The sequence below is a fragment of the Pseudophryne corroboree genome, chromosome 1 (genome assembly GCF_028390025.1).
Source record: "Pseudophryne corroboree isolate aPseCor3 chromosome 1, aPseCor3.hap2, whole genome shotgun sequence".
Lineage (NCBI taxonomy): Eukaryota > Metazoa > Chordata > Amphibia > Anura > Myobatrachidae > Pseudophryne > Pseudophryne corroboree.
Window position 1 is genome coordinate 274,699,676 of NC_086444.1, and position 15,664 is coordinate 274,715,339.

At 43.5% G+C, this 15,664-nt stretch overlaps 1 protein-coding gene across 1 annotated transcript in view; it reads right to left on the reverse strand.

Moving 5' to 3' along the window:
* The window catches only part of LOC135064304 (trichohyalin-like), a 242,588-nt gene that overhangs the window by 194,258 nt on the left and 32,666 nt on the right, over window positions 1-15,664 (reverse strand). The window lies entirely within an intron of this gene.

Here is a 15,664-nt window from a genome sequence, read left to right on the forward strand (position 1 = left end):
AAGCACAATATCATAATAATAAAAATAATAATAAAACAAATTTAACAGCTAAAAAAGTCTTTTTGCAGATATCCTAGGAGGTCATGTGTCCATTTCTCAGAAGTGGTACTTTATAAATTGAAAGTCTCTTGGATATATACTGGATGATGGTTCAGAGATCTTCTTCTTGTTTATCCCATTAATAATTAGTCCGGAGCATTTTTCAGTCTTATGGTACGCATTCTGAAACGTACCAGTGTTTCCAGTGACTTATTTACTTGACAACAGTTTCATTTAGATGATGGAACACAGTGTCCCTACTGTTAATCTGAATGGAATAAATAGATATACATCTAAATGGGTATCATGAATGATATATGTGAAACATTTAAATTGATTTAATTATTAAGGTGACGGGAAAGATGTGATGTGCATGCATTGTATAGACATAGGTGAATGGTGCCTATACATGGATAGGGGTGAGGGTGATGATGGTTAAAAGAGAGTGGAATGTTACTGAAGGAACCATTTTATTTCAAAATCTGCATTGAGTCCATGAGGAGTAAGGCTTTTGGTTTTATGTATCCATTTCATTTCGCTTTTAGCCAACCGGGTCGCTTCGTCTCTATATCTCCAGTTGTTCTTTACATTCTCGATTGCTAGGAAACGGATGATGTTTTGAGTTGAACAGTTGTGTTTTTCTTTGAAGTGATTTGATAGTGAATGTGTGGTCAGCCCTTTTTTGATGTTCCGGAGATGCTCACCAAGTCTGGTTTTTAAGGCTCTACTGGTCCGGCCGATATAGATGAGATTGCAGCTACATTCAATCATATATACTACATTGGTAGTATGACACGTCATGAATTGTTGTAACTTGTCTTTGGTGTTCTTAACTGTGAAATCTTCAAATTTGGATTGCTCTGATTTAATTTCTCGACATGCTTGACATGCTCCGCATCTGAAGAAACCTTTGTTCCTTATGGGGTGATTGTCGTGGTATGGTAAGGCACTTCTGGTGAGCTTATCTTTAAGGTTTGGTGCTTTCCTATAAATGTATTTGGGTGCTTGGGGTAGGGCTTCTTTGAGAACCGGATCTTTTAATAGAAGATGCCAGTGCCTTCGTACAATGGATTCCATTTTTTTGTGTTGGTGGTTGTACTGAGTGATGAATGCAAACTGGGTTTTTTTGTCCTCCACTTTTTTCTTCTTGGAATTTACTAAAAGGTCTTTGCGGTCTTGTTGGAGAACTTCATTCTTGAATTTTTCTAAGTTTTTTTCTTCATATCCTTTGTCCAGGAAACCCTTCTTCATGTCCTCAATTTGTTCCTCACATACTCTCTTGTTACTGCAATTCCGCCTTAGTCTCAAGAATTGGCTTTTTGGGACGCTAGTCAGCCAGTTGACATGATGTTGGCTTGTCATGCTGATATAGTTATTGGCGTCTGTCGGTTTTTTGAAGCATTTTGTTTCCAATCTTCCTTCTTCAGTGTATAATGTTAAATCCAGAAAATTGATTTCTGTTTGGCTGGTTGTGATGCTCAATTTAATGTTTAAGTCATTTTGGTTTAGATGTTCCGAATTTTTATTGCCTTTCCAGAAAAAAATTATATCATCGATATAACGATACCAGAAAGTGAGTTCCTTTCCGAACTCCTGGCTTGGCTTTATGTTCTTTTCCTCCCAATATGACATGAACAAGTTTGCGAAACTTGGTGCGAATTTCGTACCCATTGCGGTCCCCACTGATTGATTATAATATGTTCCATCAAAATAGAAGTAGTTGTTTTTGAGTATGAAGTTTATCCCTTCCAGTAAAAATTCTTTTTTGTTTTCTGAATATTCCGTCTCGTCCAGGTAATACTTCACAGCTTCCAGTCCTTTTTCATGTGGTATGTTGGTGTATAATGCTTCCACGTCGGCTGTTGCCATCCAAGTATTCTGAGCCCATTCGTATGCGTTAATTTTCTGTAGTACATCAGTCGTATCTTTAAGATGAAAATCTGTTTTAGATACTAAGGGTTGCAAATGGGTATCAATAAATTCCGACAAATTTGCTGTTAAGCTTCCTACTCCCGCAATGATTGGTCTACCCGGAGGATTTAGAGGGTTCTTATGTACCTTGGGTAACACATATATGGTCGGTATAGCTGGATCTGTGACATTTATGTACTCAAATTCTTTCTCGGTAATTGTTTTATTATTTAGGTAAGTCTTCAGTAGTTGATTTAGACCATTTTTTATTCTGTTAGTGGGGTCACTCCTTAACTTCGCGTATGTGTTCCCATCATTCAATTGGCGGTGGATCTCCTTTACATAGTCCTCCTTATTTAGTATTGCCACCCCTCCTCCTTTATCGCATGGTTTTATGACTATGCTTTCATCTTTCTGTAGAATCTTTAGGGCTGTACGTTCCTTTTTTGATAGGTTCCACTTCTTTGTCCTTACTTTGTCTAATTTCTCCAGGTCTTCTAGGACAGATTTGTGAAAGCTGTCCACTAGGCTTCCTTTTAGATATTTCGGGTAAAAAGTGGACTTCTTCTTGAAAGTTTCCCTTGGTGTGTTTGTTTCTTCTTGAGCCCTTGCTGTGTTCGCTTCTTCTTGGTCAGCAGAATTTTTGGTTATGAAGAACTTCTTAATGGTGAGTTTTCTGATGAACTTTTCTACGTCTATGAATACATCAAAGGGGGAGGATTTGTGGGTTGGTGCATATTTGAGACCTTTTAACAAAAGTTTTTCTTCTATAGTGGTTAGAACCCTTGTGCTTAAGTTAAATATTTTTCCTTGAGTGGTTTCAGTGCTTTTAGTCTCGTTTGTAGTTGTGGTGGATTTCTTATTTCTTTTTGTTTTTCTCTTCTTGATGCCACCTCTTTTTCCTCTTTTCCTTTCGGTTAATATTTCCGGTATTGTCGCTGTCCTAAAAAACGGACATGGTCGTCTTGTTTCTGGTAATTTGATTTTGTATTTCCCCTCCAGTTATTATCCGGATGGTCCCTATAATTTCTATTCCATTCCTCTCCATAATAATAATGTCTTCTGTTTCCATATTCGTTCTGATACGGACTTCTGTTCCTCTGATGATGGTAATTCCTATTGTTCCATGGTCTACCTCCTCTTGTTCTCCCTTGGGATGGATGCCGAACTCTTCTTATGTCCCTCTTTGGGCTTGTATAATCAAAATCTGCTTCCCTTTCGGGTGAGATGTCTTCCAGTTCTTCCGTTATTCTTGAATTGCCATCCCTGTCACTCTTAAAGCGTGGGCAGTCTTCTCTGTGTAAAATTTCCTCTGTTGTTTCTGGTGTTGAAGCTTCATGTTCTTCTATTATGGAACATATAGAGATCATGGTTAACACGAAAGAAATCATAATAAAGAAACAAAAGAAACTTAAACGAGACCATGACTATTATAAGAAAGAAGGCAAGGATCCCTTTGTACATATGAAAGATGACAATTCAACAGTCTCTATATGTTCCATAATAGAAGAACATGAAGCTTCAACACCAAAAACAACAGAGGAAATTTTACACAGAGAAGACTGCCCACGCTTTAAGAGTGACAGGAGACTGCCCAGTCTAAGTCGGAGATCCAGATTACAACATAGAGTTCAGAGAAGACCATCCAGGAATAAACATCATATCAGGGATGGCAATTCAAGAATAACGGAAGAACTGGAAGACATCTCACCCGAAAGGGAAGCAGATTTTGATTATACAAGCCCAAAGAGGGACATAAGAAGAGTTCGGCATCCATCCCAAGGGAGAACAAGAGGAGGTAGACCATGGAACAATAGGAATTACCATCATCAGAGGAACAGAAGTCCGTATCAGAACGAATATGGAAACAGAAGACATTATTATTATGGAGAGGAATGGAATAGAAATTATAGGGACCATCCGGATAATAACTGGAGGGGAAATACAAAATCAAAATACCAGAAACAAGACGACCATGTCCGTTTTTTAGGACAGCGACAATACCGGAAATATTAACCGAAAGGAAAAGCGGAAAAAGAGGTGGCATCAAGAAGAGAAAAACAAAAAGAAATAAGAAATCCACCACAACTACAAACGAGACTAAACAAACGAGACTAAAAGCACTGAAACCACTCAAGGAAAAATATTTAACTTAAGCACGAGGGTTCTAACCACTATAGAAGAAAAACTTTTGTTAAAAGGTCTCAAATATGCACCAACCCACAAATCCTCCCCCTTTGATGTATTCATAGACGTAGAAAAGTTCATCAGAAAACTCACCATTAAGAAGTTCTTCATAACCAAAAATTCTGCTGACCAAGAAGAAGCGAACACAGCAAGGGCTCAAGAAGAAACAAACACACCAAGGGAAACTTTCAAGAAGAAGTCCACTTTTTACCCGAAATATCTAAAAGGAAGCCTAGTGGACAGCTTTCACAAATCTGTCCTAGAAGACCTGGAGAAATTAGACAAAGTAAGGACAAAGAAGTGGAACCTATCAAAAAAGGAACGTACAGCCCTAAAGATTCTACAGAAAGATGAAAGCATAGTCATAAAACCATGCGATAAAGGAGGAGGGGTGGCAATACTAAATAAGGAGGACTATGTAAAGGAGATCCACCGCCAATTGAATGATGGGAACACATACGCGAAGTTAAGGAGTGACCCCACTAACAGAATAAAAAATGGTCTAAATCAACTACTGAAGACTTACCTAAATAATAAAACAATTACCGAGAAAGAATTTGAGTACATAAATGTCACAGATCCAGCTATACCGACCATATATGTGTTACCCAAGGTACATAAGAACCCTCTAAATCCTCCGGGTAGACCAATCATTGCGGGAGTAGGAAGCTTAACAGCAAATTTGTCGGAATTTATTGATACCCATTTGCAACCCTTAGTATCTAAAACAGATTTTCATCTTAAAGATACGACTGATGTACTACAGAAAATTAACGCATACGAATGGGCTCAGAATACTTGGATGGCAACAGCCGACGTGGAAGCATTATACACCAACATACCACATGAAAAAGGACTGGAAGCTGTGAAGTATTACCTGGACGAGACGGAATATTCAGAAAACAAAAAAGAATTTTTACTGGAAGGGATAAACTTCATACTCAAAAACAACTACTTCTATTTTGATGGAACATATTATAATCAATCAGTGGGGACCGCAATGGGTACGAAATTCGCACCAAGTTTCGCAAACTTGTTCATGTCATATTGGGAGGAAAAGAACATAAAGCCAAGCCAGGAGTTCGGAAAGGAACTCACTTTCTGGTATCGTTATATCGATGATATAATTTTTTTCTGGAAAGGCAATAAAAACACTCTTGACAGTTTTTCGGAACATCTAAACCAAAATGACTTAAACATTAAATTGAGCATCACAACCAGCCAAACAGAAATCAATTTTCTGGATTTAACATTATACACTGAAGAAGGAAGATTGGAAACAAAATGCTTCAAAAAACCGACAGACGCCAATAACTATATCAGCATGACAAGCCAACATCATGTCAACTGGCTGACTAGCGTCCCAAAAAGCCAATTCTTGAGACTAAGGCGGAATTGCAGTAACAAGAGAGTATGAGAGGAACAAATTGAGGACATGAAGAAGGGTTTCCTGGACAAAGGATATGAAGAAAAAAAACTTAGAAAAATTCAAGAATGAAGTTCTCCAACAAGACCGCAAAGACCTTTTAGTAAATTCCAAGAAGAAAAAAGTGGAGGACAAAAAAACCCAGTTTGCATTCATCACTCAGTACAACCACCAACACAAAAAAATGGAATCCATTGTACGAAGGCACTGGCATCTTCTATTAAAAGATCCGGTTTTCAAAGAAGCCCTACCCCAAGCACCCAAATTCATTTATAGGAAAGCACCAAACCTTAAAGATAAGCTCACCAGAAGTGCCTTACCATACCACGACAATCACCCCATAAGGAACAAAGGTTTCTTCAGATGCGGAGCATGTCAAGCATGTCGAGAAATTAAATCAGAGCAATCCAAATTTGAAGATTTCACAGTTAAGAACACCAAATACAAGTTACAACAATTCATGACGTGTCATACTACCAATGTAGTATATATGATTGAATGTAGCTGCAATCTCATTTATATCGGCCGGACCAGTAGAGCCTTAAAAACCAGACTTGGTGAGCATCTCCGGAACATCAAAAAAGGGCTGACCACACATTCACTATCAAATCACTTCAAAGAAAAACACAACTGTTCAACTCAAAACATCATCCGTTTCCTAGCAATCGAGAATGTAAAGAACAACTGGAGATATAGAGACGAAGCGACCCGGTTGGCTAAAAGCGAAATGAAATGGATACATAAAACCAAAAGCCTTACTCCTCATGGACTCAATGCAGATTTTGAAATAAAATTGTTCCTTCAGTAACATTCCACTCTCTTTTAACCATCATCACCCTCACCCCTATCCATGTATAGGCACCATTCACCTATGTCTATACAATGCATGCACATCACATCTTTCCCGTCACCTTAATAATTAAATCAATTTAAATGTTTCACATATATCATTCATGATACCCATTTAGATGTATATCTATTTATTCCATTTAGATTAACAGTAGGGACACTGTGTTCCATCATCTAAATGAAACTGTTGTCAAGTAAATAAGTCACTGGAAACACTGGTACGTTTCAGAATGCGTACCATAAGACTGAAAAATGCTCCGGACTAATTATTAATGGGATAAACAAGAAGAAGATCTCTGAACCATCATCCAGTATATATCCAAGAGACTTTCAATTTATAAAGTACCACTTCTGAGAAATGGACACATGACCTCCTAGTATATCTGCAAAAAGACTTTTTTAGCTGTTAAATTTGTTTTATTATTATTTTTATTATTATGATATTGTGCTTATAACGTTATTTGTATTATTTATCTGGGCACAGGCATGACCTCTGAACCAAAAATACATGCTGCCCATTGAGATACATAACCGTCATAAACTCTATATACACTACCAGCAGGGACGCTGTGTTCCATTATGAGTATGCGAAGGAAGTGCGTCACCGGAAGTACCGGTGCGGTTCAAGGTGCGTTCCACCATACGGAAGTGAATGCGGAACCGTTATTACAAGATATATGAACTTTGAACAGACAAATAAGTAAAGGAGTACTCAGTACTGTTCATCAACACCGCCGTACGACCTAATAGAGAAACTCGAGGCATATTAACCTCGCGTCCGCAACCGGAAGTTGCGGCAACGTCACTTCCGGTGACCGGAACGCGATTTTTAAAACACATAATTCTGTGACAATTTAAAGTTTCAAAAAATGTTTTATAAAATGTATGCATGTTATGTACTTAATTGATTGGAATATTTAAGTTAAAACCAAAAGAACTATGTATTCCTTATCCGGGTTCAGACATGATCCCTGACCCGGAAATGAATCTCACTAAGGGTATAAATAGGATTTCTGTACACTCCACTCTCACTGCCTGATGAAGGGTTGATCCCGAAACGCGTAGCAGCAGGAGATTGGAGATTTGAATGAACTGCGGAAAGGGGAAAGGCTGACCAGACGTTTGTGACGTGGACGAGGGAACCAGGTTCCGGAGCCAGTTACCCTAAGGTTACATCTGAAACGCCCACTATACACTCTCCTCTGGTAATCCTCCACCTATATCACCCTCCATTTGGGGAATTATTAATTTTAAAGAAGGATTATTAGTTTTTATGTGTATCTTACTTGTGTTATTTGTACCTTGAATGTCAGTGTAATAAATCTTCCCTACACAAATATACTACACTATATGCTTTTTTATCTACTCTTTTCCATATGGAACTCCTCTAAGGACCTCATTTGCATATGTGAAGTATTAAGGGAAGTATGACCTTTTATTTTTACACCTAAGCAATTTATTGGCCACGTATTAGATTCATTTGAAGCGCACCCTATTGCACTAATTCTATACACATCCACAGGGATCTCTTATGAGTAATTCCTGAAGATCTGGATATCAAGCCCTCCTTGGCCAGTCTGGAGCAATGAGGATCACCTGAACCTTTGTTCTTCTTATGATCTTTAGCACCTTTGGAATGAGTGGAAGCGGAGGAAACACGTACACCGACTGAAACACCCATGGTGTTACCAGCGCGTCCACCACTATTGCTTGAGGGTCACTCGACCTGGAACAATATCTCTGAAGTTTCTTGTTGATGCGAGACGCCATCATGTCTATTTGAGGAATTCCCCAAAGACTTGTCACTTCTGTGAAGACCTCTTGATGAAGACTCCACTCTCCTGGATGGAGATCGTGTCTGCTGAGGAAGTCTGCTTCCCAGTTGTACACTCCTGGAATGAAGACTGCTGAAAGAGCGCTTGTATGTCTTTCCGCCCAGCGGAGAACTTTTGTGGCCTCTGCCATTGCCGCCCTGCTCTTTGTTCCGCCCTGGCAGTTTATGTGCGCCACTGCTGTTATATTGTCCGATTGTATTAGGACGGGCAGATTGCGAAGAAGATGTTCCGCTTGAAGAAGGCCGTTGTAAATGGCCCTTAACTCCAGAACGTTTATGTGTAGACAAACTTCCTGGCTTGACCATTTTCCCTGGAAGGTTTCCCCCTGGTGTGACTGCTCCCCAGCCTCGGAGACTCGCTTCCGTGGTTACTAGGATCCAGTCCTGGATCCCGAACCTGCGTCCCTCTAGGAGGTGAGAACTGTGCAGCCACCACAGGAGTGAGATTCTGGTCTTGGAGGATAGGACTATTTTCCGGTGCATGTGCAGATGGGATCCGGACCACTTGTCCAACAGGTCCCACTGAAACACTCTGGCATGGAATCTGCCAAACTAAATGGCCTCGTAGGCCGCCACCATCTTCCCCAGCAACCGAGTGCATTGATGAATTGATACTCTCGCTGGTTTCAGAATTTGTTTTACCAAACTCTGAATTTCCAGAGCCTTCTCTTCTGGAAGAAAAACTCTCTGTAATTCCGTGTCCAGAATCATTCCCAAAAACAACAGCCGCTTCGTCGGATTCAACTGTGACTTTGGCAGGTTTAGGAGCCAACCATGTTGTTGCAGCACTGTCAGGGAGAGCGCAATGTCCTGCTCCAGCTTGTCTTTGGATCTCGCCTTTATCAGGAGATCGTCCAGGTACGGGATAATCGTGACTCCTTGCCTGCGAAGGAGGACCATCATTTCCGCCATTACCTTGGTGAAAATCCTCGGAGCCGTGGACAGACCAAAACGGCAACGTCTGAAATTGGTAATGACAATCCTGAGTAGCAAACCTCAGGTAAGCCTCATGCGGAGGATATATGGGGTTGTGTAAGTAGGCATCCTTTATGTCGACCGACACCATAAAATCCCCTTCCTCGAGACTGGAGATCACTGCTCGGAGAGATTCCATCTTGAATTTGAATTTTCTCAGGTAAAGATTGAGGGACTTTAGGTTCAGAATTGGTCTGACCGAGCCATCCGGCTTCGGGACCACAAACAGGCTTGAATAAAAGCCTTCTCCCTGTTGTGCCGGGGGAACCCTGACAATGACTTGATTCAGACACAACTTTTGTATTGCATCGCATACTACTTTCCTGTTCGGAAGAGAAGCTGGTAAGGCTGATTTGAAAAAACGTCGAGGGGGAACGTCTTGAAACTCCAGTTTGTACCCCTGGGACACTATTTCTAAAATCTAGGGCCGAACGAGATACGCCATTTGAATCCTTTTGGGAATCAGAAACTTTCTGTCAGGATTTTCACAAATTTTTTCAAAAAGGGCATTCAGTTCATGAGAGTGAGTAAACGTTACCTCAGGTTTCTTTCCCTTATACATTCAGACCCTAGTATCAGGAACAGCAGGGTCCTCGGAGATATGCAACACGTCTTTTATTGCCACAATCATGTACTGAATGCTCTTTGCCAATTTTGGGTCTAATCTGGTATCACTATAGTCGACACTGGAGTCCGTGTCGGTATCTGTGTCTGCTAACTGCACAAACGAACGTTTATGTGACCCCGAGGGGGGTCTGTACCTGTGATAACACATCCTCCACAGATTTTTTCCATACCTGGTTCTGAGACTCAGATTTATCTAATCTCTTATTAATAAGAGCCACATTAACATTCAAAGCATTCAACACATTTACCCAGTCAGGAGTCGGCGGTGCCGACAGGGTCACTCCCACAGCCGTTTCTGCCCCCAACACAGTCTCCTCCTGCTAAGAGCACTCCGCCTCAGACATGCCGACACACCTGTACCGACACCCACAGACACACTGGGCCAAAAGGGGGACAGACCCACAGTAAAGCCTGTCAGAGAAATACAGAGGGAGTTTACCAGCTCACAACCCAGCGCCTGTCCCGGTTCTGAAACCTTATATATAATGCCACAGACCCTGCAGCGCTTTATAATCACTTAATTTTGCACCAAATTTGCTGTGCCCCCGCCATTTTGTCACCCTGTTACTTGTTATAGCAGTGGTGAGGAAGGACCAGCGTCTCTGCATGCTCTGGAGAGAAAATGGCGCTGATGAGAGCTGTGAGGGCTAAGCCCTGCCCCCTACATGGCGCGCTTCAGCCCGCTCTTTTTTAAACAAATAATGCCAACGGGGGTACGAATTTAGTGCCAAGGCACTTCAATTTCACTCTGCCAGCCTGAAAAAAGGTTTCTAATACTGCCCAGGGCGCCCCCCCCCCTCCCCCGCGCACCCTGCAGTGCCGCTGTGTATGGGAGTATGGCGCGCAGCGCGATCGCTGTGCGGTACCTCAGAAAGCCGTCACTGAAGTCTTCTATCTTCTTCTACTCACCTGTCTTCTGACTTCTGGCTCTGCAAGGGGGGTGACGGCGGGCTATGGGAGTGAACCCCTAGGCGTACCTAGTGTTCCAAACCCTCAGGAGCTAATGGTGTCCTGTAGCCAAGAAGCAGAGCCTTTAAACTCCCTAGAAGTAGGTCTGACTTCTCTCCCCTAAGTCCCACGCTGCAGGGAGACCATTGCCAGCAGCCTCCCTGAAAATAAAAAACCTAACATAAAGTCTTTTCCGAGAAACTCAGTAGAGCTCCTCAGTTGTGCATCCAGTCTGCCTGGGCACAGATTCTAAACTGGAGTCTGGAGGAGGGGCATAGAGGGAGGAGCCAGTTCTCACCCCTTCAAAGTCTTAAAGTGCCCATGTCTCCTGCGGGTCCCGAATATACCCCATGGCTCTTGAAGTGTCCCCAGCATCCTTTAGGACGTATGAGAAATTGGACCTATTCATCACTTTCGGGAAACACAGGAGAAATCACACAGACTGTATCTTTTGTGTCCCTTACAGTGCTGAAGTGGCACACATATTCATACACAAGAATACAGATGTGTATTCATCAATCTCCAAAAACTGAAATATTTTGGTACTTCATTGCAGGAACTCAGGGGTAAACGCAGGGTTTCTAGAAAGATTTTTTCCCCCCAAATACTTGATTTTAGAGCAAGTGTGGCAGCCCGTGAAGATGGCATAATTAGGACTTAACAAGCTATAGTCTTCCTCATATTAAGTGCAGTGTAATACATCAGCCATATATATTTATGTTATATAAATAATATACTTTAAGTGGTCGAGACAAGGTTAAGCGTCCAATAATAAATATACATACATAATATAATCCAAGGGAGACAGAACTGAGCTTTCCAAGAACACATTCTCCCACCTTATGTTAAGATGCTTGTCTCTTCTTGCTGGCAGTTGCTCTCTGCCCGCTCTGGTCCAGTGTGCTGATTGAGCACACATGTCTACAGCAGACTTGCTCGAAAAAGCTACTGCTACTGGACATGAGCGGCAGTTCCATTCTACCCTTAATAATGTATGTTGTGGCCAAAGCGCTAGTAAAATTATATTATATGCTACTGCTATTGTGGTCATGATTTGAACCACTGGCTGGGGGATTTCTGGCCAACTGGAAACCTCCCTGGCATTTGCCCAAGAAACCCACTTCATGTTAGCTGTTGCGGGAACTGGTTCAGTCTTCGCTGTTGCTTTGTTGTATTTGTGTCCGCAATTCACAGTAAATCTCGTCGGCCTACCACAGATACTCAGGAATAGGCCCCTTTTGTACAGTATTATGTTTAGCTTACTCTTGCATCTAAGCTTCTTAAACCCCCTGTAATTTTGACTGCTTGTAATGTTCTTTGCCTATTGTTCCTCTACATCTACTAACAATGTGTACGATGCTGCACTGCACCACTGTATGACAATGCAGAATTTTGTGCCACCTTATAAACACTAATAATAATAACATTGATGAAATTGCAACCTATCCATCCAAACATCACTGAGGCAAATATCCACCCACATACAACGGAGGCGGACTCTTTTTGGGCTGCATCAATCAAAAAACATTTCTGCCATTAAGACAGTCCTTAAATGGGCTAATGTATTGCTTCTAAAAACACAGCTGATCACTAAGAACATGTGACACCACTGAGGCAATTTATCACCTACATATCCTGGAGGCAGACATTCAGTGGGTTTCACCAATACTTGTTTTCCCTGATTCAGACAAGGCAGTCATTCTGCAGACTAAAACAATATGCATCACTGGACAGCGGGTTCACTACGGCTGGCCGGCGGTCGGGCTCCCGGCGACCAGCATACCGGCGCCGGGAGCCCGACCTCAGGCTTACCGACAGTGTGGCGAGCACAAATGAGCCCCTTGCGGGCTCGCTGCGCTCGCCACGCTACGGGCACGGTGGCGCGCTACGTGCGCCACATTATTTTATTCTCCCTCTATGGGGGTCGTGGACCCCCACGAGGGAAAATAAGTGTCGGTATGCCGGCTGTCGGGCTCCCGGCGCCGGTATACTGAGCGCCGGGAGCCCGACCGCCGGCATACAGAAGACCACCCCTGGACAGCCTATGGCTATGAAACAAATAGGTTATCTACCTAACCAAAACACAGGATCATTGGCACACTGAATAAAGGCAGTTATAGAAAAAGAACTAATTTCAATTCATGCCTTAAAATAATCTCCCATACACTTTTCAGCTGTTATTTGCTAGATAGAAATATTAGGTTTTACTATGCATGGGGTCTTTAAATTACAGTATTGTATTTGTGGGTGTTATTTCCCATTACAGCTAGGGGCGCCACAATGTTTTTAGGTTGGGATGGGGGCAGGCAAGCAGCCAAGCAGAGATGTAATTAGACATTTTGGTGACCTGTGCCAAAAAGAGCATTGGGACCTTCCCCCCATATTGTAAATAGAGACATTGAAACGCCCGGTATGCGGTCTCGTAGGGAAGGGGCGTGGCCACAATATAGTATTTCCAATTCACATTACGCCACACAACAGTTCCCCTTATTCACATTACACTACATAGTAGTACCGTATATATATGTTACGCTACACAATAGTAGTGCCCCGTATGCATTATGCCACACAGTAGTAATGCCCCTTATACATTATGTCACACAGTAATAATGCCCCATGGGGGTCATTCAGAGTTGATTGCACGCTGGCGATTTTCGCTGCGCTGCGATCAGGTCAATACTGCGCATGCGTATGCACCGCAATGCGTAAGCGTGTCGTACGGGTACAATGCGGATCGTTGCCGAGCTATGGATTTAACGAAGAATCCATACACACAGCCGATCGTAAGAAGACTGACAGAAAGAGGGCATTTAAGGGTGGCAACTGACCGTTTTCTGGGAGTGGTAGGGAAAACGCAGGCGTGTCTGGGCGTTTGGAGGGCGGGTGTGTGACGTAAATTCCGGCACCAAAAAGACTGAAGTGATCGCAAGGGCTAAGTAAGTTCAGACCTACTCTGAAACTGCACAAAATGTTTTTGCAGAGCTCGGCTGCACAGGCGTTCGCACACTTGCAAAGCGAAAATACACTCCCCGTGGGCGGCGACTATGCGTTTGCACGGCTGCTAAAAACAGCTAGCGTGCGATCAACTCGGAATGACCCCCCCATATGCATTATGACACACAGTAGTAATGCCCCATAAACATTATGTCACACAGTAGTAATGCCCCAATCACATTATGCTACACAGTAGTAATACCCCATACGCATTATGACACACAGTAGTAATGCCCCTTACACATTATGACACACAGTAGTAATGCCCCTTACACATTATGCCACACTGTAGTAATGCCCCTTACACATTATGCCGCACAGTAGTAATGCCCCACAGTAGTAATGCCCCTTACACATTCTATCACACAGTAGTAATGCCCCGTCTGCATTATGACACACAGTAGTAATGTCCCTTACACATTATGTCACACAGTTATAATGCCCCAGTCACATTATGCAACACAGTAGAAATCCCCCCTCCTTACCCTAACCCTAATCACATGCAGTTAAAAAGCAGCAATGTCTTTCAACAAGCAGAAAATTAGCTTTTATAACAGAAGTCAACAATATAGAAGTGTTCAGGTCCCGCTTGTGTGCTAGTATGCACTACCTGTTGTAATGTATGTTAGTGACGGACGATGCACCCCAGTGGCGTGCGGTGAGGTCAGTAGCTGGTGAGGCACTGCAGCCATAATGTTAGCCAAGTCCCGCCGATGACCCATACCGCCGCTGTGCTGATGCCTGCTACCACCCACAAGCCATTGCCAGTTACTGCAGCCGTCACTGATGCAGAAGCTTGTGCAGGTGAGGGATCTTTTCAGAACCCTCCCCGCTGTCTCCCCACCATTTTCACAGCTCTGTGGCTGTCCAATGCTGCAGTAGTCCTCCTGCCATAGAGCCCTTCTCATCACACTAGGCAGACTCTGCCTTACAAGGTCCTCTATTCAGCCGGGCAGACACAGCAGGAGTCACTGTGGCTGCAGACATTCCCCCCCCCCCCCCACCTCACCTCACAGACAGCCTTTCTCACGCTGCCAGGCAGAGAGCAGCAGAGTTCTGCAGTTACAGCAATCCCTCTCACCGACTGAAGTGATTCCCCCTGCCAGAAAGTCCTCCCATGGAATCCATGATTCTCCCCTCTCTGACCCTCCCTGCTCACCTGGACCCCTGACCAGTGCTCACCTGGACACCCGCACAGGGGACTGTGTGAGCTGGCTGAACCATGAGACAACAGGGGGAAGGGGGGACGGGAGAACACAGGGATCTGTGTGAGCCGGCAGCGGGGAACCATGAGAGACACCAGGGGGAAGGGGGAACACAGATCTGTGTGCCCTGGCAGCAGGGAACCATAAGACACCCCAGGGGGAAGGGGGAACACAGGGGTCTGTCTGCACCGTCTGCAGGGACACACGGGGGGGGGGGGGGGGACACAGGGGACTGTGTGCGCTGGCTGTGCTGGCAGTGGGGACACCAGGAGACACCAGGGGGATGGGGGAACAGATCTCACTGCGGCAGGGTATGTCGGGCTGCGGCGCCCTCCTAAATGTGGTGCCCGCGTCTTACGCAGCCTCGTACCACGTCCAGGGTTAATGATAGGGCCGGCCCTCCCACTGCCCAATCATATCTTCTTCAGTGATAGGGGCGTGCTTTCATATGAGCTGAAAGCATGCCCCTGTCAAAGCAGCACTGCTATTAGGTGCCGCTTATAGGGCTTTTTTTAATGGGCTTTCACTGCCCAATGCTTGACCCCGCCCCGTTTTCGGACCTTTCTCACTGACAGCAGGAGGCACCGAGAACGGTGCCTCCAAAACGCATTTGAAACTGTTTTTTATAGGGTAAAATTATTAAAATAATACACAGCCTAAAGCAGATAC